General features: G+C 40.4%; 2 protein-coding genes across 14 annotated transcripts in view; one reads left to right on the plus strand and one right to left on the minus strand.

Annotated features, from left to right (window-relative positions):
* TANGO2 (transport and golgi organization 2 homolog) overlaps nt 1-12,029 on the minus strand; it is a 44,752-nt gene extending 32,723 nt beyond the window's left edge. For 3 of the 7 annotated variants that reach the window (XR_008236619.1, XM_052796745.1, XM_052796744.1), the window contains exon 1: nt 8,915-8,978. The gene's annotated coding sequence lies outside the window, so the exon portion shown is untranslated. Of the gene's footprint in view, nt 1-8,914; nt 8,991-9,494; nt 9,632-11,908 lie in introns of those variants that run through there. The other 4 variants (XM_052796743.1, XM_052796741.1, XM_052796742.1 and 1 more) reach the window with 4 other exon arrangements.
* A 999-nt stretch (nt 12,030-13,028) lies between these two features.
* Nucleotides 13,029-20,972, plus strand: part of ARVCF (ARVCF delta catenin family member) — a 291,719-nt gene continuing 283,775 nt past the window's right edge. For 2 of the 7 annotated variants that reach the window (XM_052796914.1, XM_052796919.1), the window contains exons 1-2: nt 13,176-13,191; nt 13,511-13,569. The gene's annotated coding sequence lies outside the window, so the exon portion shown is untranslated. Of the gene's footprint in view, nt 13,044-13,175; nt 13,192-13,510; nt 13,570-20,972 lie in introns of those variants that run through there. The other 5 variants (XM_052796922.1, XM_052796924.1, XM_052796915.1 and 2 more) reach the window with 4 other exon arrangements.

Below are 20,972 nucleotides of genomic sequence, written 5' to 3' on the forward strand. Positions count from 1 at the left end.
AGCATCAGGAAAATACTGACAAAGTCTAGAGTGCTAGCAATACATGAAAGAAAGACTATTATGTAATTTTCTGCTCATTCCCAATAAACTACCACTACCTTTTTTCCACTGTCTTAAGTAAGGCAAAATGCTTCTGTTAGAATAAAAGGAGAAAATAAGACTCAAACTGTTGCAGAAGCTGGAAAAAGCCTGATCAAAGACACTCCCAAACCTGTAAATAAAGTATACTTTAGGCCAAGCTATTATTAAAGTCCAAGAAACAGTATTATTATTTACCATTGGGAAAAACATCAGGTACAAACAAAAATATACTGGATCAGAGTGTACCTTTTGATGAATAATTTCCAGCGCTTGTGGTATGTTTAAAATTCTGGCCATGCTCAGATGGCATGACAAATGTGCTTTCTATTTCAAAACCATGTAACAGCTTTCAAATACTTTGTGTTGCCCCAATGAAAATGTTTCTGGTAATAAAACTGCAGCCTGATCTTTACTTTTTGTGGCTGCTAAAACAATTATCAGAATGTTACTAACCAACCACACATAACTGTTTTACTGCTACTGAGAGTGTTTCCCATGCAAGAGTTTAAGGTAGGCAAAGAAGAGAGAGGGACAGGCATAATTCGACACCACAACTCTAAAGCCATCTGAGCAACCCAGCAACTAAAGCAACTTCTGTACAAAAAGTAGGATTTTTAACCATACTTCCAGATATGTAAAAAGTGTCTCTCTTGCTCTTTAATTTTCACATAATTTACTTTAAGAGATATCAGGAAATGGATGATCTTGACTACATTTCATATTACCAGAAGTAGAGCTACAAGTGCAGCGTTTACACATATTTTTTTAATTAACAGCTTGCCAGTAGCTGCTTGGCTCCTGTTAAGTCACAGTTCAGCACTATGGCCAGCCTGCTGTTGCTGTCATGGCATAGCAAGTTCAGTCTTGCAATCTAATGTTCTGCAAAGAGACTCTTCTGCTGCAGGAAATGAAGTAACTCAGAGTTGCAACACTCCCAACACGCTTGCCAAGACACACAAGAAAATCAGTGCAAAGTAGTGTGTGTGTGCTGTACATATCTCTATCTCACAAAGTATTTTAAATTCTGTTCTGTGACAAAAGGAATTTCCCTCCCAAGATGACTTCATAGTCTACTAGCCAAGAGCAGCAATAGCCTAGTATCCCAACTATTTTCTGTTTAACAGGCTACAGAATAAGGCATTAGAGAAAACGGAATTAAATCACACCATAGGCTTTCTTCGCCTCTACCAAGTTAATCCCAAAATAACTGCTTTAGAAAGTAATCATAAATTGAAGAAGCAGACTTGGAATTTTGGATAACTGATTTATTAGTCAGGTATTTAAAGAGATACATAGCCAGCTTTATTTAGAAAATCTAATCAGTTTTAAGGTGTTATCACCCTTCTCAGACTCCTATCGCTGAATTTTCAATAGACTGCAATCATACTGGACTCGTACAACCAAACTACCAGTTCTGGAAGACTTGGATTTTCTACATACAGATCTTGTTAGCTTTTCACAAAACTCGGGATCTTGTACCCCAGCTGCTTTCTGTCACTAAGCATAAATAACACTGAACTGTTCACACCTTCCACTCCAACTCTTAAAAAAAAAAAACCTGAAGCAAAACAAAATTACAGTCACAGCTCAAATCACAGAGCACAGATTTCCTAGAGCAACAGACAGCTTATGAACTAGCACACAGTGCCATTTCCAGAGAATACAATTAAAACATAACACAATTCTAGGTATTTCTGAAGCCTTTTATACTTATTTTTTTACTTTAAATTTCTGATGCTGTCCAGATATCCAGGCAGTATCTATATGCCATACCCTACCCCAGTTTCTTTATTCAGAATACCATTTCTTCTACCAGAAGGGATTTAAATTGCAGATCCAGATCTTCCTATTCATGATTTCTCCTCTGGAACATTACATTGTTCTTTATTCTGCACCAGCTACCCTTCTTTTAAACTTGTCTTCTCTCGGTCCAGAATCTTCTTGTCTTGCTTTATGTCCTTCCCTCACCTTCAAACTTACTCTGCCTCTAGACACTTGCTTTGTCATTGGACATTTATTTTTCTGTTTGGTAATTTTTCTGTCCCCAGAAGAACATGGAAGATGGGTTTCTTCATGACTCGGGTTCTCCAGCATGCTTATTGTGCAGCCAGAATATAGTCATGAAGATTATTCACTTCTGCAGCACCTTACCATACAGACGTCAATCCAACCAGCCTCCTGGATGAACTACACATTGGCTAACTGTAGGAACCTGATGTATCGTCAAGTCTGGCAGATTTTCCCCGTTACAAGACTGGGCTCCCAAATAACCTTCTCAGGGACGCACAATCCTGTATAACACAAGCCTACAGCAAGGCTGGGACAATTAACAGTCACCCCTCTTTCCCAAATGATGCAAATCTCACAGTGGTTATTGTTTATGTAACTTAGTGCATACGCTACATAGAAATCAAACAGGATATTTTTTTTTCCCCTTCAAAAAGTGACTCTTTTTGCTGAAGTCATTACTGTCCTCAAATTAGGACAGATGAGACCTTTCAACTCCCACTCCCAACATTACAGTTAGAACATTGCAATAAATGTCAAACTAAGAACAAGGGTTTATTTTAGCTGACTGACTGCTGCTGTTCTATTCCTCAAGCAATCTTCTCAGACAGCTCCACAAGTAAATGGAAACGGCACTCTGACCTTGACAACTTGACCGAACATAAAATTGGGAACAGGAGGAATGTCAACAAACAGCTGTGCTGCACTAGGCTCAGCGCTGTGCAAGACATCCTCCTTCCTGTTCCAAGTTCTGTACATAGGGAGTTGTGCAGACAATTGCTCCCTCTCTCCCCAGCCCCCAATATTTCAACAAGAGTTGCAGGCTGTGTTTATAATCCACACTGTAAAGATGCAAATAAGTTGCTGCACCAAAAAGGAAAAGCAACGAGTTTTCTGTTAAGAGACGTATTTAACATCAGCAGTTAGGAAAGCTAAACCTGGTAATAGCATTTTAAAGAGGCACTTTCACATTAGTCACGTTTTTGAACATGCAAACTCTAACACATTATTGGATCTGCTACTGCTAGTTGCACTTCCACCAAAAAAAAGCAAGTTTATCAGTGATTTCAATTATGCAGATTTCAATTTTACAGTTCAAATCTTTGGTTTATCTTATCTTTTCTATTTCTCCCCAATCTGCAGCCTACAGGGGAAGTAAACTTTTTGTCTCTGAACCAGAAAGCCACCAGAGCCAAGCATTAGCCAGTGACTTGATGCCAAAAGGATCTGAATTAGTACTGGAAAAGTCTTTGCAAAGGAAGCAGCAGCACAAGACTGATCCTAACCATGGCTCTGAGAATTCAGATTGCAAAATCTTCCTTGGAAGCCCACAAAAAAAATGGACAGATTAAGATTATCTGTCCTTTATTTTAGCAAACATTAAGAGCTTTAGTTTGTCTTTAAGACATGCACCAAAAAGCAATGTAAAAAAATAAGTCTAGACTGAGTGATTTCTTGCTGTTTGTTGAGCAACTTGTTATAAAAATAAGATAGTGACTTGCAATTCAGTTTAATAAGCAGCTTCACTGTAGTTACAACTTTGCATATCCTTTGGAAGGTAAAGGGCTACAGCTTCTACCATCAAGGATATATTACTGTCTGCCCATCAGAAATGAACTTATGTCCATAAAACACATTAAATAAAATGCATTAACAACGTGGTTCATGGAGCAAGCAATACACTAGAATAATACCGTATACTATTGTTCACTGGTCCCTACTTCACAAAGACAGATACATGGTAGCTTCATTATTTTCACCTCTTCCTCAGTGTGAGCATCAAGATTGAGATTTATAAATATCAAGCCATGCTAGACTGTTTCAGAAACAACACCCATAGTTCAGAAGATATCCCCTTCAAATCTACAGTTGAGAGGTACCCATTTACAGCATCAGCATAATTATGGTAGGTAATCCTTAAAAAAATTTTTTTTTTTTTTTTTAACAAAGTGCAAAGAAGCACACTTGCTGAAAGCAGGGATATAAAATACAATTTTAATGGGCAACTGTCACTGACTACTCTTGCTGACTATGGAGATATGGCTCCCAGTATTCATTAGTGTCCTGCCAGATAATTAAATGGATTACTCAAAAAGAACTGTTGACAATTAATCACTCATAAGACTACTATTTTAATAAACAGGTTTCTGGCTCCATTAGCTGATTTATTGAGTTCCTTTCAAATAATCAATTCAGTCCAGCTGTTTGTGCAAAGTTACTGGTCAACATAAAGCTTACACAAAAACTGCCAGTCAGCAGGAGAATAAGTTTGTAACACTCGCCACAATTATCTACAGGGACAAGTATTTTCAACACTTCAATGGCTTTCCAGAGTCCATAGTCATTATTACTGGGTACTACTGCTTTGAGAAGTATCTTTTTGTCACCCCATCAACCCTACTTGATGTTATTATAGTTCAAGTTACATTTGTGCTTTTAGTAACTCCAACTATCAAAACAGTATTATTTATCTTGGGCTCCACCTGCCGGCCTCAAAAAAAGCATAAGTGTTTATAGGTCCTATATAAACAGTCCCATCTTTTTTTTTTTTTTTATTCAGACAGAAGTGTTTAAGCCAGCTAAACCAGAACTAGCTCTTAAAATAGCAGCAATACTTAATTGGCAAAGGAGGCAACCAATGTATTTTGGTATCTTCTTCTATCAAAGCTGACATTGCATTTGCAACACCTGTTGTGGTTTTATACCCAGGCTGGATGTTAGCCTTAAAATTCTTAAATAAAAACATATTGTCAGTCAGACTCAAATTTAGATATTCTGAAATTTAAGACAATTAACAAACATTAAGAGGAGAGAAAAACTGAAGAGGGGCTGTCATAGACATGATAGGCACATAAACATTTGATCAAAAAGTCTTTATACAGGTGTCATTCTTTCAAGCTCATATTCACATAAAAGAGGGTGCTGCAACTATGGGTATGAGAGGAGCACATTGCACAGAGCTGCCATTACAAAGCAGATGTGTTCAACTCAGCCTTCTCGTCATTCAGTGATAGTCTTCCACAGTTCAGGGGGAGAAGATGAAGAAGATTAGGTCAGCACTGGCTTCCACACTTGCAACTTGATCCTATAGCAAGTCCAAAGCTTGATCAAAAGCTGACTTTCTAGCTCCATTTCAGCAGAAAATGTGTCTTCAAAACTACTCTTACAGATGCAGGAGGCAGCTTAGTTTAAAAAAAAAAAAAAAGAAATTCAAATAAAAAGCGCTAAGTTGTGGCACAACACATGCCTTCTGGTTTTCTTTTTTGAAGACAATACAAGCCAGAATATGCATACTGTGCAACCTGACAAAGTCTGCAGAATGGGGGGAAAAAAACCTCCACTCTAAGGTGGGACAGTGAAGACTTACTGCTCTCTGGATAATGAGCTTTTATAAAATCTAGTTGGATTATTCCCAGTCAACAAGACAACAGTTATCAAGGATTAAATGACAGCAACAATCTCCTATTTCTGTAATATGTTTCTAGTTTGCAAATTTACACCAAATACACACAAACCAGCTTGACAAGAATTACAAACATCATGTAATTAAGTGTTCTGCTCCAAACCGCACTGCTGATTCGGAAATGACATTAAAGTAACTAACATTCTTATTCTGTGCTACTGTACTCTGCTAGACAGTACAGTGTGTTGTTTTGCTCATTTTAATGATCTGTTAAAAGCCTGAGTGGATACATGCCAGCATAAGGTAGCATTTAGAGGGACTATCAAGAGACCAAAGCATGATAGATAGTGTATGTTCTTTTCATAGGGTTCTACCATCATTTGGTTGATTAGAAGCAATCAGTTCACAATTTGGCATAAAACCATTTTACCCTTAAGAACTCCCAGTAGCAGCCTTTGAAAAATGAAGCCATTTGTTATGTGTTTTGTTTTCACAAATGAAGCATCATAAATAACATCTGTCAGTTACCACAGTGATCTCAATTGCTTCTCAAATGATCCAAAACTGTTGTTTAGGTGCCGTCTAAGAGACAGCTAAAGATCATCAGTCACTGGATTCTGATAGTTTTATGTACCACAACAATAACTCGTGGTCAGCAGAGTCTAAAACTATTTTACGGCTTCTTTTTAATTTGTCCAAAGGAAACTGAGCACCACACTCCTCAAATGCCCATAAAAGAATAAAACTGGATGCATTTTCTTTCAGTAGTGGAATGATTTTTTTTTTTTAATATAAACTGAACTTGAAAATCATGGAAAATAAGAAATGTTTGATCTGTTTTTAAAAGAAATCTACCTTTTTTTTTTTCCTCCACATAAAAGCATCTCACAGTTGTATTTCTTAAAGCCTTTCAGTGGCTTGCTTTTGCACTTCCCTCGTGTAGCACATGCTCCTGTGTAGTAATACTAATCATTAAAGATAAAGATGAGGTGGAATAGATGGATCCACAATCTGATGCCTTTCAGGTTGCTCTGTATAGACCATTAGTAACTAACCTAGGGTTTGTAACCCTACCAAGGCAAAGGGTCAGTCTTCACTGCAGGAGACAGCAATGCAAGATAGAACACTTATGAAAACACAGAAAGTAACATAAGGTGCATGCTGTTCCCAAGTTTAATGAGTTAATTTTATTTTCAGCTCCTCAATTTCTCTCTCTGGCATCTTACTAGATTACGTCCACTGTACAGCTCCCAAGAGGAAAAAAAGGCCAGTAAACATCACATTTCACCACACCATATTTTAAAAAACATTTGCAAGGCATGGAATAAAACAGCCTTTCCCCCAGTTTCTCAAGAGTGCTAGCTTTTCCTCTGCCACAGATCTGCAGAGCCAGAGCCTTTTGCTAGACTTCTTCCTCCTTTTAGACAAAAACTGTTATTTTTAGCTTTCACAATTCTTAGGTTTTCTTCAGTGAGGAACCAGTTAGGAATCCTTTTTTGGGGAAAGAAAAACTGTTTTCCATTTCTTATTCATAGGAAGTTTATGTTACAAGTAACTGGAGGAAAGACTTAGTGGAAGATTCATATATACTTGCTGTGTTCTTACGTGCCTCCCTAGAGATGTTCTTCCAGACGCTCCCAGAGTAATACCAGTCTATATGGACCTTTGACCTGACCCAGTATGGCTGGTCTTATATTCCTAAGCTTAACTTCCTGTGACAGAAGGGCTGCAATCAACACTTATGTAAGTGTGTTTTCATTCCCACTCTTCCCACCTCATCTACAGTAACTCTGCACTTACTACCTACCCTGAACAAAACTTAAGAGGGGCCATGGGGTGATAGGGAGCCTACAAACTTGCAAGGAAGGGGCCAAGAGAAAAACACAAACCCACAGCAGTTAAGCAGATGAGAGAAGTCCTGCAAGTTATCCTTATGTAAGAAAAAACCACATTCATTTCTTTCAAGATAACAGATACAAAATGAACACTGCAACACAAGAGGAGCTTCAAAGCTTTTTGCTTTGAGTTCAAATAATCCTTCTAGGAGACATAAGGCAAGGACAACAGAATTTTATTAGTTCTGCTGTTAACAAAGTTATTTATTTAATTGTAATTTTAATATGCTCTTTAAAAAAGCATCCCCATAAAAGTAATTTGGCTGATCACTATCAGCATTCAGCAGGTTCACTTAGAATTGTTCTCACAAGAGCAACACCACTGTCTAGGCCCACCTACTTTACTGCAGGTATGTTATATGTCTGGTTGTGTCCACTTTCAAGAATATAGTTGCTATGATAGTAAACATCCTATTACTGAGTCTTGAACAAGTGTAAGTAGTTAACAAGAGAGGTGCATAACTGCACTGAAGCATTGCCAAACATACCAAAACAATTATGGTGAAAAATACTAGCCCACCCTTTAGCCACTTCATTTAAAATATTAACTAATTACAATGAAAATAGATAGCAAGTTGGCTTCAGTTAGAGCCAAGATACTTGAATCTCTGTATAGCCAGGATCAATTCAGTCAAACCGCTCCTAAGAACTGTGGGAAGTCTGAAAACAACTCAACTAAAAAAGTTATCGAATTTAACTTAAAAAAAAAAAAATCAAGTTTCCATATATTTTGACTTTTAAAACCAGCACAATACACAGTGGAGTGTGAGCTAGTAATCAAGTGCACTTCAGAGCAGCATGTGCCCTGTTGACCTCATGTAATCACAAAAGAAATCTCTCAACCCCCCCCCCCAGTGTTTTCAATACCTGCAAACTGAAACATCAGTAGTTTTCAGTGCCTTTCTGTGACTATTTCTTGAGAAACTGCCATCAAAGGGTCACCATACGTTAGAACAATTACTTTATCAAACTGTTGCATGCGACACAAGTACCAACCAGCCACCACCAGCGCAAGAATGAAATGCCATCACACAACCAAAGAAAACAAGCATTAGTTGACACTTTAAAACAGCCCCGTAGTTGCCGTCGGATAAATTTAGGACAAGACGTTTCTTGAGCGAGAGGCGCTCAGGAGCAGCGCTTTCCTTCCCGCCACTCGCTGTGAGGGGAGGCGGTCACCGCTGCCGCGGAGCGCCGGGGCCCTGGCGCTCGGCCGGGAGGGGCCCGCCGGCCCGCCGCCCCCTGAAGCACACACAGCCCCTCACCCCCAAACCAGGAGCCCGTTAGCTCCCAGCCAGGCTGCGCCGCGGGCTCGGGCTCCCCACTCCTGACAGGTGAAGCGACTCAAAGCCATTTCTGAGGCTGGCCCCCGCCCTTCCCACCCAAGCGCGAACCGGGAGGGGCGCCGGCCCGAGGTGACTCCGCCAGGACCGAGCGGGAGAAGGGGTCCGGGCCGTCCGACCCCCCTCCCTCCCCCCAGCCCCCTCAGAGGGAAGAGCCTCGCGAGCCCGCCGCGCTCCGCACTCACCCAGCGCGGACACCAGCCCATCCCCACCGCACCTCTTCCGCGAGAGCAGCCAGTTCAAAACAACGGCCGCCCTTATTGGCTGCGAGCGCCCCGCCCTCCCGCGCGCTATTGGGGGACGGATCCCCCGCCTCTCCTCCTCAAGCTGTCATTGGCCGGCTCGCACACAGGTGCCCGGTGCGCGCCGCCCCCTCCCAGTCCCGTCGTCCCCGTGCCCCCCGCCCCGGGCGTCATGAGAGGAGCCGTGGCCTCCAGCTCCTCGCCCGGCCCTGCGGCCTGAGGAGGACGCTGGCCTTGGGGTGTTTCGAGAGGAGGCGGTACAGGGTCCTCGAGGCACCTCACCTTCAACACAGCCCGGTACCCATGTCCGCCATAGCGGATTGAAGAAGTCATCTGTGGTATTGCATGGCACATGGGCTGCTTCTTGGCCGCCTCACCTGTTTCCAGTATATTTTGTTTCGAGGTATGAAATAATAACATCAAAGGCCGGATGTGAGCTTCAAAGGGCTCATAACTCTTGAGGACTGATACCCCCAGAACCAGGTTGCTGACAGTTTCAGTGAGTTTGGATGTAGCTACTTACCCACTTCTAGAATGAGGTCACTGTGTGGGACACGTGTTAACGTGACTACCTTCAGGGGAGACTCCGCTACCAGAAAGGCCCCAAAGTCATTGAGCCCTGAGCTTGCAATGGTATAAATTCAGGCCAGGACAGCTTTCCTGAGGATTGAGGAAAACACAAGTGACAAAGTCAAATTTGCTTTCAGCTATTAAGCATGATCAGAACTGATAATTAAACATTTAGTAATTTTACTTAGATCTGCAGATTTAGGCTGGGATTGGATCTGTGCCACCTTTTTGTCCTTTCATACCGAAATATTAACTTGTGGGTTTTTCAAATAAGATTTAAAACTTTATTTCTGATTTTTTTCACAGGTGGCAAGAGAGGGTTTCAGTGGAGCCTGTAAATTAAAAATGTTTTATCATGGAGCCTGTAAGGGGAGACCACAAAAGCTTTGACTGCTCTTCTAGGTTCTAACACTGATAAACACAGTACACACAAGATACGGAACACTAATGAAAAGAACTCCCAGGGGTATACGAGTGTGTAATGTGGCTTGCGAGGCAAAACCTTTCATCCTGGATGCAGAAAACCTGAAGTCAATTGTTAGCTTCACCACTGGTCTGGCATATGACATTGAGCAAGTTCATCTCAATACGTTCTTTCTCCATCAACAACAACGGGGTGATAGCATTGACCTTCGTAAGGTCTTTTGAGATCTACTGATGAAAATTGCTGGGTGAGTATATTATCACCATTATTTGTACTATTGCTTTTGAAACACAATAATAGATTGTAGTTATTACCTACATATATCAACCTTGATACATATAAACCTAAAATATATTTATGTTTTCAGGTATAGAGTTCTTATTTAAAACAGTTATCTGATTAATAAGTAGACAAATTATACAAATCTCTTAATCTCTATTACATTAAAATTGGTAAAATGCATGCACATTAAATATAATTTGTTCTTTGCTGTCACTCTGTTTCTCAAAGTATAGACTCATCACTGTGACCAAAGATTATTTAGCTTCTCTGCTTGATGCCCATTAAAAATCTTCAGATGATAGGTCTGCATACCTTCAGTAGGAGCTAATGTCCGTGGGAAGAAGAAAACTGTCCATAGGCCTAAAACTTAATGGTGTTAGTTTTTACTAATTTTTAATTTTTTCATTATTTTTAATACATATGGGAAGTTAGAATAACTTCAGAGTCATTTAAAAAATATTTTTTAGGAGGCTTCACAAAAACAGCCCGCTCCAAGGATTCGTGAATACTGGATCTGGTGGCCATTCAGACTCTTCCTTCTATTTCTTGTGTCTACTTTTTGTTCTGCCTATACCAGCTCAGTTATTGTTGTCCCTTTTCGACCCTGCCCTAGGGGATCTGTGCATAGCTCCCATTGTTTGTCAAACTCGAATAGTCTGATCCCAAGTAGGCAGTGATTCTGTATTCACTTTAAGTATCTTTAATGAAGAGAGTGGTACTGGCTGTCAGCGCAGAACCTCTATTGGAGAAAGCTAAAACCCAAGCAGCTTAGTGAAAAGCTTGTAGAATTATTCTCCTGAGTTAGTCTGAAAAACTAAAAGAGAAATAGTCCTGACATTTATTTAAAAACTTTGTTCTATCTTTTAAGTGCTGGAACGCGTGTTGTTTGGAATGCATAAAGCACACCTTGAATGGATTAAATATCTTTTCCCTGAGAGCTCTCAAAAAGTAGTTGCTGAAGAGGAGATGTCAGTGATGCAGAGAGAGTTTTCCAGAGATCGGTTCTTGCTCTGATCCTATTTGATATCTCTATCAATTGTCTAGATGATGCAAGATCTTTACTAGTAAAATCTGTAGCTTAGTAGACTATCAGTGGATAATTTACATGACTGATTAGTTACAGAATCATCTGATGTGCCCAATTAAATCATCCCAGTCCAATAAAATGCATTTTTAATGTCAGAAAATGTAAGCAAACACATCTGGAAATAAAGAATGCAGGGATGGAGGCTAGCTTGGCAAAAAGTACTTCAGAAAAGAATTTAGCTGTTACTATCTATAAAGGTTTCAACATGACCTCTCGGGGTAATATGGTGGTAAACTGGACTAATGTAATCCTTGAATGTATAAAATACAGAATATATAGGGGAGACAGGGGAGCGATACTGCCTTTGTCCACAGCACTAGTTACACTGGAACACTGCACCATTTCTGGCACCCACGGTTAGGGAGGAGGGGAAAAACACTAGGAATAATGGAGAGGAACATAAAAATAATGAAGGGGGTAGATAACAAGATATAAATAGGGGTGTAGGAAGCTCAACCTATTCAGCTAGTCAAAGAGAAGGCTGAGAGGCGACTCGATGGCAGCACACAAGACCACTGCAAACAGCAAAAAGGTCAAGTTAGACAAATCCACAGGGAACACGTGCCAGCATTACCTGGCTGCATTGCACCTGACGAGCCCTCTGTCACAGCACGCGTTTCAGACATTAGTTGGGCCCGGAATCTCCCCGTCTACAGCTGTGAAAAGTACCACTTAGTCTCCCACGAGCAGAAAGCCTTTAGGTCGGTGGGCTTAGCACTGCAGGCCGCGTGGTGCGGTTTCGCTGTACCCATCCAGTGAGGTGACATAATGGTCGCTGCTGCTGCTGCTCCTGCCGAAAGCACATCGTCAGCGCTCCGCTCCCGCCCCGCTCTCTGCCGTGCGGGCAGCCCCGTCCCCGCTCTCGCAGCGGGAGCCGCCTCTCGCCGGGCTGCGGCGGCTCCTCCCGCCGCCCCACCGGCCGCCTGCCCCGCTGCTGCCCCGCGCGCCCGCCGAGGGACCGGGCCGCCCCGCTCGGACGGACAGTCACGCCGGCCAATGGCGAGCGGAGCGGCCAGACAGTGAGCGGCGCGGGGCGGAAACGCGCCAATGAGGTTTTGGTTGCTGGGCTCGATCGGCAGAGGAACTACCCAATAGGAAAATTCGCGGCGCGGGAGCAGCGCGCTGGTTTGTGTGCCCGCCACAGGCAGGCAGCGCGAGGCAGGGGTCGCGGCGGGACCGCCGGCGGGTGGGGGTCGCGGCCTCGCTGCCCTACCCGGCCCGCCGGCCGCTGTGGCGATGGCGTGGGAGCAGAGGAGGGTGCCTCTTCCCTTTCGCTAGTACTTCCCCCCCAGGTGTGAATGCTGAGGAATGATAACGCCCCGCTTAAAAAGAAAAAAAAAAAAAAAAAAAAAAGAGTTGGAAAGACGGTACTCACAGGGGCTGACTGGGAAATGCGTTCCCCCCCCCCCCCCCCCCTCCCGGCGGGCCTCTCCTGAGGGACGCTCGACCGGCGCGCCTTCGCGGGCGGTTATTTTCTGAAACGTAGTTTCGGAAGGGCACGCATTTTTCTGCGTTGGCCTTGGACCTTTTTTTGGAGCGGCCTCGGGGGCCGTCGGGAGGACCGCGCTCCTCCGGAGGCGGCGGGCGGCCGAGCTGGGCTGCGGGAGCAGGGACCCGGAGGGCCTGATGGCAGCGGGTGTATGTGCTTTGTAGAGAGGAGAAATCCCCTGTGTGCTTTAAAGACGCAGCCAAAAATCTTGTTAGAAAAGGTAAATGCAAGAAAAGGGTTAACGATCGCTGCCACCTCCCCCTCCTCTCCGCCGGCTGGATAAAGATGGTCTTGGATACCCTTTGTAAATAGGAATGTGGAGGTGGGAGGGGAAAATCAGCCCGACTCCGTCCACTGTGTTCGTCTCGGTGGGTAAGAAGGCGATAGAGAGGCTGGTGCAGCCCGGGTGCTCTCCCGGGAGAATGCGCGGGGGGACGGACGCGCCTTCCGCGGGCGCCGGGAACCCGCGGGGCTGCGCCGGGGTGGGGAGGGCGTGAGCGGCGGGCGGGGAGCACCGCGGAGGGGGCTCCTGCTCCCGGGGAAGGGCAAGCGAGAAAGGAAGACAAGGGGCTTTGCTTGATATGCTGCCCAGGGGTTGCCGAGTATTTTATTGAAGAGTTGGTGGTTTTTTTTCCCTCCCCTTCTTTTTTTTTTTTTTTTTCTTTTGGTACACCCGCCTCCTTGAAGCCAGCAGAAGCAAGGAAAATAAGCTGAGAACAGAGAAATAAGAGAAGACGGAGGAGATGGTGAGCAGATCATTGGGTTGGGGGAATGAATGAGGTTGCCGGGCTATTTTCTGTTGAGATGTTCTTGCAGGGTGTAGTACGTTTGGGATAATTTTGCATTACGACTGCAGACTAGCCTTCTTTGTTTGCTAAAAATTGCTGTTTAAGGTTTAACAGCGTTCATCAGTTTATTGTGAGATACGCAACGAGGAGTTGATATGTATGAATGGCTAAAATTACATACGCAAGCCACACACACAAGCAACCCCTAAACAAACCAACATTGTATTAATCCTGCAATATGATGGGCAGCTCTTGTCATGGAGGGAAGTCATTGCTCAGGTTATTTGTGGCATGCATAGATGAGTCTCTTTGTAGCAAAGACCAAACAAAACTAACCTATTTCTTCACAGACGTGAAATGTATTACAGATCTAAAAGCCAAAGTTAGGCAGTTTTTTTTCCTCTTCGTTTCCCCTGCAGTATTGCTGTAGACGATTAAAATCTAATGTTTGCAAAACTTGACCAACTCTAAAATGTTCACTTCTAGCATGCAAATAGTAAAGATCGTCTTTCTCTCTTTCTCGCTCTCTCTTTTTATTTTTTTAATGTGGGCACTTGTTTGTGTATGTGGAAGGGGGAATTCTTGTAACATGTACTTTGCTTTTTACAGTGTACTGTTGTGCCTTAGGTAGGTCACAATACAAAATGTGATTCTTTGTATGTTAAAAAAAAATCTCTAAGTAGATTTTTTTTTTTTTATATCAAGTGAAGACATGTTTTATACTAAAAATATCTTAAACACTAGATACAAGTTTGTGTGGAAAAACCCTGCAGTTTTGTATTAATGGGAATGCTTTATGGTAAAAATCATGACTCTAAATGACAGAATATTGACATTGGCTGATTGTATCTTCCTGTGGATGAAGTGCTGCAGTCTGTATTAAGCATATTAGCTCTTTAAGCTTCCATAAATTTAAACATATTTTGTTTACAAAATTGTGCAGGACTGCATGGTGCAGTAGTAAAATCTGAAATTTAGTGGCTTTAGAAATGTTGCAAGGCACTGCAAAAGAGAAAAATTGAAGCTTCATATTAAATCTGCTGTGGACAAAAAAGGTTTGTTATAATAAAGTAATACAGGATATACACGGTGATTAACTGAAAAGGCTGGATAGTTTGGAGTTTCTACAGAAAAATAAGTTGTGAACTATGCTGTGATCTTCATCATGCAAGATACTTGGATGGATGGCTGTTAAATTTATTTTAAGCAACAACTCTGTAAATGCTTGTCTGAAATATTTAAATTATATGCCCCATTAGGCAAATGGGTTTATCTTCCCATTGCTTGGCTAAAGGAATGTATTAAGAGGGCAAGGTTTAGAAGAACAATACAGTTTGACTGCATAGTTTCACTGCATAGTTCGTCCTCATGTATTGTTCAGAGATGCATAGAATGTATTTTATTTGACATTGGTGATCTTTATAAAGTTGACTTTGCTGATTTTATTTTTATGCCATAGTTGCTGTCAACATAAATAACTGAATTTCAATTAATATAACCATAGATTTGACCTACTATTAAGCTAGAATGTATGAAAAATAGCTCCCTTCTTTGATTTTCATCTATTCATTCAAAATCTCTGCAATGGATTTCAGTCACAGCAATTCTTTAATATTGGAAGAACTGGTGAGAGTTACAAATAGAGAGAGATTCCCATTATATTGAGTTAGGACACTGCACTAGAAATGGCAAAATTCCTGCCTTTTGCTTATACTTCAGATTTTGTACAGACTGCAGTTCGGAGAAGATATCTTATCCTGAAGACCATCTGCATGCATGTTACAGTTATATAAAACTAAGCTTCTGTATTTGATTTTATGTAATGCAACACATTATTTCTGCAGTGCTTTTGGTGGATCTTGGTTAGTGTCAGAATTGATACACTGTGAGGAAAACCTGTTAGAATTCTTGTGCTACCAGGTTTATAATTTGTTGCTCTTAATATTTTATTGTGTGAGTATAAATCATTGACACAGACATTGTAAACAAATGCTGTAGCAGCTAAGTGTGAGATTACGTTTAGCTTATGTCTTTACAGTTTAACCAGAGTATGACAGTATCTTGTCTAGTGCGAGTGCATTCTATTCCTAACAGCCATCACAGTAATCTTCAAACCAGAAAGGTTAGGTCAAATTTTTTATTTTATTGCCTGTCTCTACAGAAGAAGGAGGAAAAAGGCCAACTCTAGGGTTACTCCAATATGGATAGGGAAAGAATTTATCAGATGTGTTGTGTGCAGTTACCTTATTCAGACTTCCTGTGAGTCACCTGGAAATTAGCATTGAGATTTCTGTTAAGATTAAAATTCACGTATTTTTAGAAAAAGCGTTCTTTCCATAATGCAAAACATTTAGAGTATACATGTAACTTGGCAAACATATTTTCTTCAGAAAAGGGCATTAGCAATATCATGGGTTTAAGCATTCAAATAAGAACAAGAAGATCTTGAAGTATTCTCTTAAATTCCAGGTAGCGTGTGATCTATGTGTGCTGAAGCAAGAAGGTTAGCCGCCTATCTCAACATCTGAAAAAAGTAGCAACCATCTTATGTAATGAAATGTTTTTTCTATTTCCCTCAGCTAACTTGTGTAAAACAAAGCCAAACCCCCAAAACTGTGGTGCAAGTTTTTTGTTCCTTGTTTGTCCTTTTCGCTCCTACCCTTCCATATCACAAGCCATCCAAAACAAGCTGTAAAGCTACTTCTGGTTCTATGTGCTGAGGTTCTAGAGGTCTAGATCTTCTGCATTAGCATAGGTCACATTCATTTTGAATAGTATGTAAGACAAATAACTAATTCTAGTGAATCTCATTCCTTCGATGTGTCTGCTTTTCTGCAGCATTGTAAGAACAGGCAGCTCAATTTAGTAATACCCAATCTTTTGAAAGGCTGGCAGTCAACCCTCTAGCAGTCCCATTTTCAGGAAGTAGCATTTTTGGTGTGTGGTGTGTAAATGGCTAATCATTTAATAGTAAGTGGACAGCATCTATTATTCATCATTAATTTATACACGCTACATCAAACAAAATATCATTTTAGAGTCCTGATGAGACTCATTGATTGCCACTGTGTTTCAGGATAGTTTCACATTTTGACCCACCAAAATACATGCTTTTCCTGGAACATCAGTTAATCTTGTGGATAAAAAAAATGTACAAGAGACCCAGTAGGAATGTATATATGGGTGGCATTTTAAATTTTTTTAATCTTTTGTAGAGAACACTTCAATTTAGTTAATGAAGCTCAAATCTTGTCACTACTCATTCCTACGAAGAACATAACTGAATATATTTTCTTACAATAGCTGTCATTACTGGGAGCATACCACTATTGAAACAAATGGCCTCTTCCTGAAAATAATGAATCTTAACTAAGGCAGGCACCATTATGCCCCTGAAATGACTGACTTTATTGAATTTTTTTAACTGATTACTTTATCAAATTCTGTAAAAGTTGATACTGTGGTTATACCCTCATATTTTCCTATATAGTTATATTTTTGTTGTCCAATCTAGATAAAATTGAAGGAAATGTCACTGGTTCCAAGTAAGAGCCATCTAAAGTTGATTCTGAGAGGGTGGCGACAATGAAGTCAAGGGATCTGCTTAATCATATCTTTCAAAATCAGGCCTTGTGAGGAGTTAATGTAGAAAAACAAAATCAGTGGATACTTCTGTAGATATCTAAATCTGTGTTTTCTCAAGTGTAGACTATTTGCACAAGATAGAAAATGTTTATTAGCAATAGTACACTGAGGAAGGAACCTGTGAGCTTGAGTATGTCTGTTCTGCATCTCTCCAAATACCTCCTTGTGAAGGATCTCTTGGTCTGATTCTGCTAGTCTTAATCCTCTGTAATCAGCTGATATTAATTACCATGAGACAAGTTGAGAGATTTTGAATATGGAGTATATTTAGAAAGAGCAAAATTGTAGTATTTAGATCACAGATTCCAGGCTGAGCAGCCCAAGACCATAATTTTCATCCAACACTTGTCTAATGGTCATAATGCTGGTGTCAGGTACTAAGATCTATTAAGAACACCTGGCAGGATTGTGCTTCTCTGCTTCACTTTCTGGTTTATATTATACTGGGAAGACCTTTCTGTTTCTTAACTACATGCAGTATGCTTTATCTCTACAGATAGGACAGCTTTCTCAGACAGTTTAGGATCTTTGTTCCATAAGGTCCTTGACTGCAGTGTCAAAATCTTCTGTGCATGCTTCAGTTGATGTTCTTTATAATCATGGTTTTCCTGCATCTCGGAGAACATGCACTTTGTTTCAGAAGCTGCAACAAGGTTTTCGTGAGCTACTGTACAGATATATGCCAGTTCACCACTAATCTGTTAGCTTATGATTTGTAGGTCAGGGAGAAATTGAGATTTTGCTATCTAAACAGTATCATCTCTTTGCTGCTTCAGTGCTTACATGACATCTCAAGTTGGCTGAAGATTAAAAGGACACTGTCAAGGTATCTTTCACAATTTCATTTTTATTATTTATTTTGTTTGCCTTATTATTGCTGTCATAAGCCATTGGAAGCTTGAATTCTAGTGCCTTGCCAACAGGCCTTTGTCCTCCAGAACAGTTACTGTTTAGCTGCTTATGGTTTATTTAGGAGTTGTGAAGCATTTACTGTCTTCTGAAATACATTACTGAAGAGTTACAGCTTAAACATTGCAAGCAAGTGAGAGGGAAGAAGTGAGTAAATCAGTTTGGGGCCAGTCCTGACACTGTGTAGTTATGGTAAACTCAAAATATTTCTTCTTTTCCTTATTTCTTTCAGAATTTAAAAATTTGGGAGTGTAGAATTAGGCATCAGTGCTTCCTTCGTACAGCCATCCTTGAGGGTGGACTTTCCAGGGGATTGGTATCAAGACCTGCATTCTTAGTTGGATATACTTTGAATTATGTAATGAAGTAATCCCTGTAAGAATTCTTACAGGTGCAGTGATATTGTCTGACTTTGAGGTGCTGAGCAGTAGCTTCATTTGGAGTATTGGCCATAAAAAAATTACCTTTATAGGATCTGGGCTTTGTATCAGATATGCCTTTTTTTCTTTTCTAAGCTTAATTCCACCCCCCCCCCCTTATTTCTGCTGTCATAAAAGCAATGGTCATGGGGTTTTTTTTGTACAGAAAAATGCTACCTTAACTTGTTGCTGTAAGAAGGTCTTTTCTTAGTTGATCTACATTTGTTGCAATGTAAAGTTAGTGAAACTAGAGCTATTGTTTCCAGTAATTTAATTGCCTGTTCTTCATCTGGTCTGGCAGTCTAATTTCTACCCATGAGTTGGAAACATATCAGCACAATTTCTCCATGGGACCTTCTCATTACAGTAAACATTCTCTATTTAATTTGGGTTATGTAGTGATAAAATTTTAAGTAACTGCTATTCAGAATAGTGACAGAAGCGATTGCATAGACTTTTACTGGATTATTCCTATGGCTAAGAAACTGTATTGCCAGGTTTAACTAACCAACAGTGTCCACATCTACTGGATTCACAGCTTGATGAGAGCTGAATGTATGTAGTGATATTGGGTAGACTTATTTTTGCAGGTTTTAAATGAAAAAATAATAATCTTTTTGACAGTATGCAGAGTAACAAAGGTTACAGAGATTCCCTAGAGGAAAGTGAATTGCAGAATGACTTCAAATGCGGTTCATAAAGCACGGACTATCTTGGGGAAGGAAGGAGAATCTGAGATGTGACACTTAAGTTGGGGTAGTTACAGTAACTTCAGGCATGTCAATTAGATGCCTGAGTTAGAAAGGGCACCCACTTCTGGCTGCAAATAAAAACAGTGGATAGAGACAGACAGACTTCTCTGGAGGTTGATTTAGATTATGAATTTGAATCAAGTGTTTTAACTAGCACTTTGAAGGAGCCTCTCTCTCTGCTGACTAGCAAGTATGGATTGTATATGGAGACTAGCTTCCTAAATTAAGCATGTATGTCAGGTGCTGAAAGTGAGACAGCATGAATATTATTCTTGTTATGTATACATCAAAACTTTTAAGAACTTTCAGATGTTGCGTATTTTAATCACTCACTGATGGGTTGAATCACTCATAGCTGTCTAGTAGAATCCGTAAGCTTGCTACTGCAAGAGTTTCTGTTTTGCTATTCCTGAGAAAGAGAGAGAAGCCTTAGACAAGTGCATATGGAGAGAAAGGTGGGCATGAGCATGACTTAGTGTTATATTGGGGCTTGTCAAGGAGTATCCATCTAGTAATAACAGGAGATACGTAGGAAAACAGTGTTCCTTTAAAATGGTGTGGGTTTTTTTTTTTTTTAAGCAGTGCTTCTCTAGAATGTGTACAGAACACTGTAATTATTGGTGTAGACATTTTTAACAATATTCTGCTCTTTCCTTTGATACATAATCTTAACATTTTGTTAATCTTCTACAGTAGGTTAAAATGGCATAAAGATCAGATGGCTGGAAGTAGGAAGTCTTGTCTCATGTCTGGACCTGTTTCTCCATTTTGATAGGCCAGTGACAATGAGTATTCTTCTTTTGCTATGTGTCTACTTTGAAGTATTTAAAAGAAAAATGCTTATATATGCTAACATTAATAAAGTGTTTCATACAATTGTGGTAATAACATTGTCTATACTTAACTTTTCAATACTTCACAAATCTTTGGCTTATGGTTAGTATTCTGCTGTTGTATATTGCTGTCAAGTTTTGATTTAGAAATGAACTCTATTTAAAAAAGTGAAATAATCTAACATTCCTTCTACAATTCTAATCTGATGCAAGGAAGCTTCAGTCATGTTGATCAGTAAAATGACAATAACCATCCATAAAACTTTGATTCAGTTTTGCATAACAGTAAGTGTATCCTAATAATGGTCCCAAGGTATTGCAAGCATAGTTTTATTGTATGCAGTAGCTATAAATTTAAGAGTTTTCCAGTATGTTTAAGACATAATCTCTTCTGCCTGAATAAATATCACATTTGACTTATTTTATCAATGTAATGTCAAGTGAAGTCTCAAACATGAATCCTAACTTAAACTGGCAGTGTTCTGCTTCTTTGCACCACAGGCTGGGACATGCCATGCTGGTATAACTTCTCCACATATTTTTAGACTGGTTCTTCTTTAATTCAGTGTGACAATACAAGTAGTGAGTTATTGACAGCAGCTAAAGTGAGACCATTATGACTGTAATCAATAACATACCTGCATAGAATAACAACTGCTACTAGGGACATATTTTGTATTGAATCAGAAATTTATGCTTTCTCCACTATACCCAGTCTGCTACTTCCATAATTTATGTAATAAAATCTCTACTTTAGAGAAGCTGTTACTAAGTTAAATACCAAGAAATTATGACATATCAAG

The sequence above is a fragment of the Harpia harpyja genome, chromosome 9, assembly GCF_026419915.1.
Source record: "Harpia harpyja isolate bHarHar1 chromosome 9, bHarHar1 primary haplotype, whole genome shotgun sequence".
In the NCBI taxonomy this organism is placed as follows: Eukaryota; Metazoa; Chordata; class Aves; order Accipitriformes; family Accipitridae; genus Harpia; species Harpia harpyja.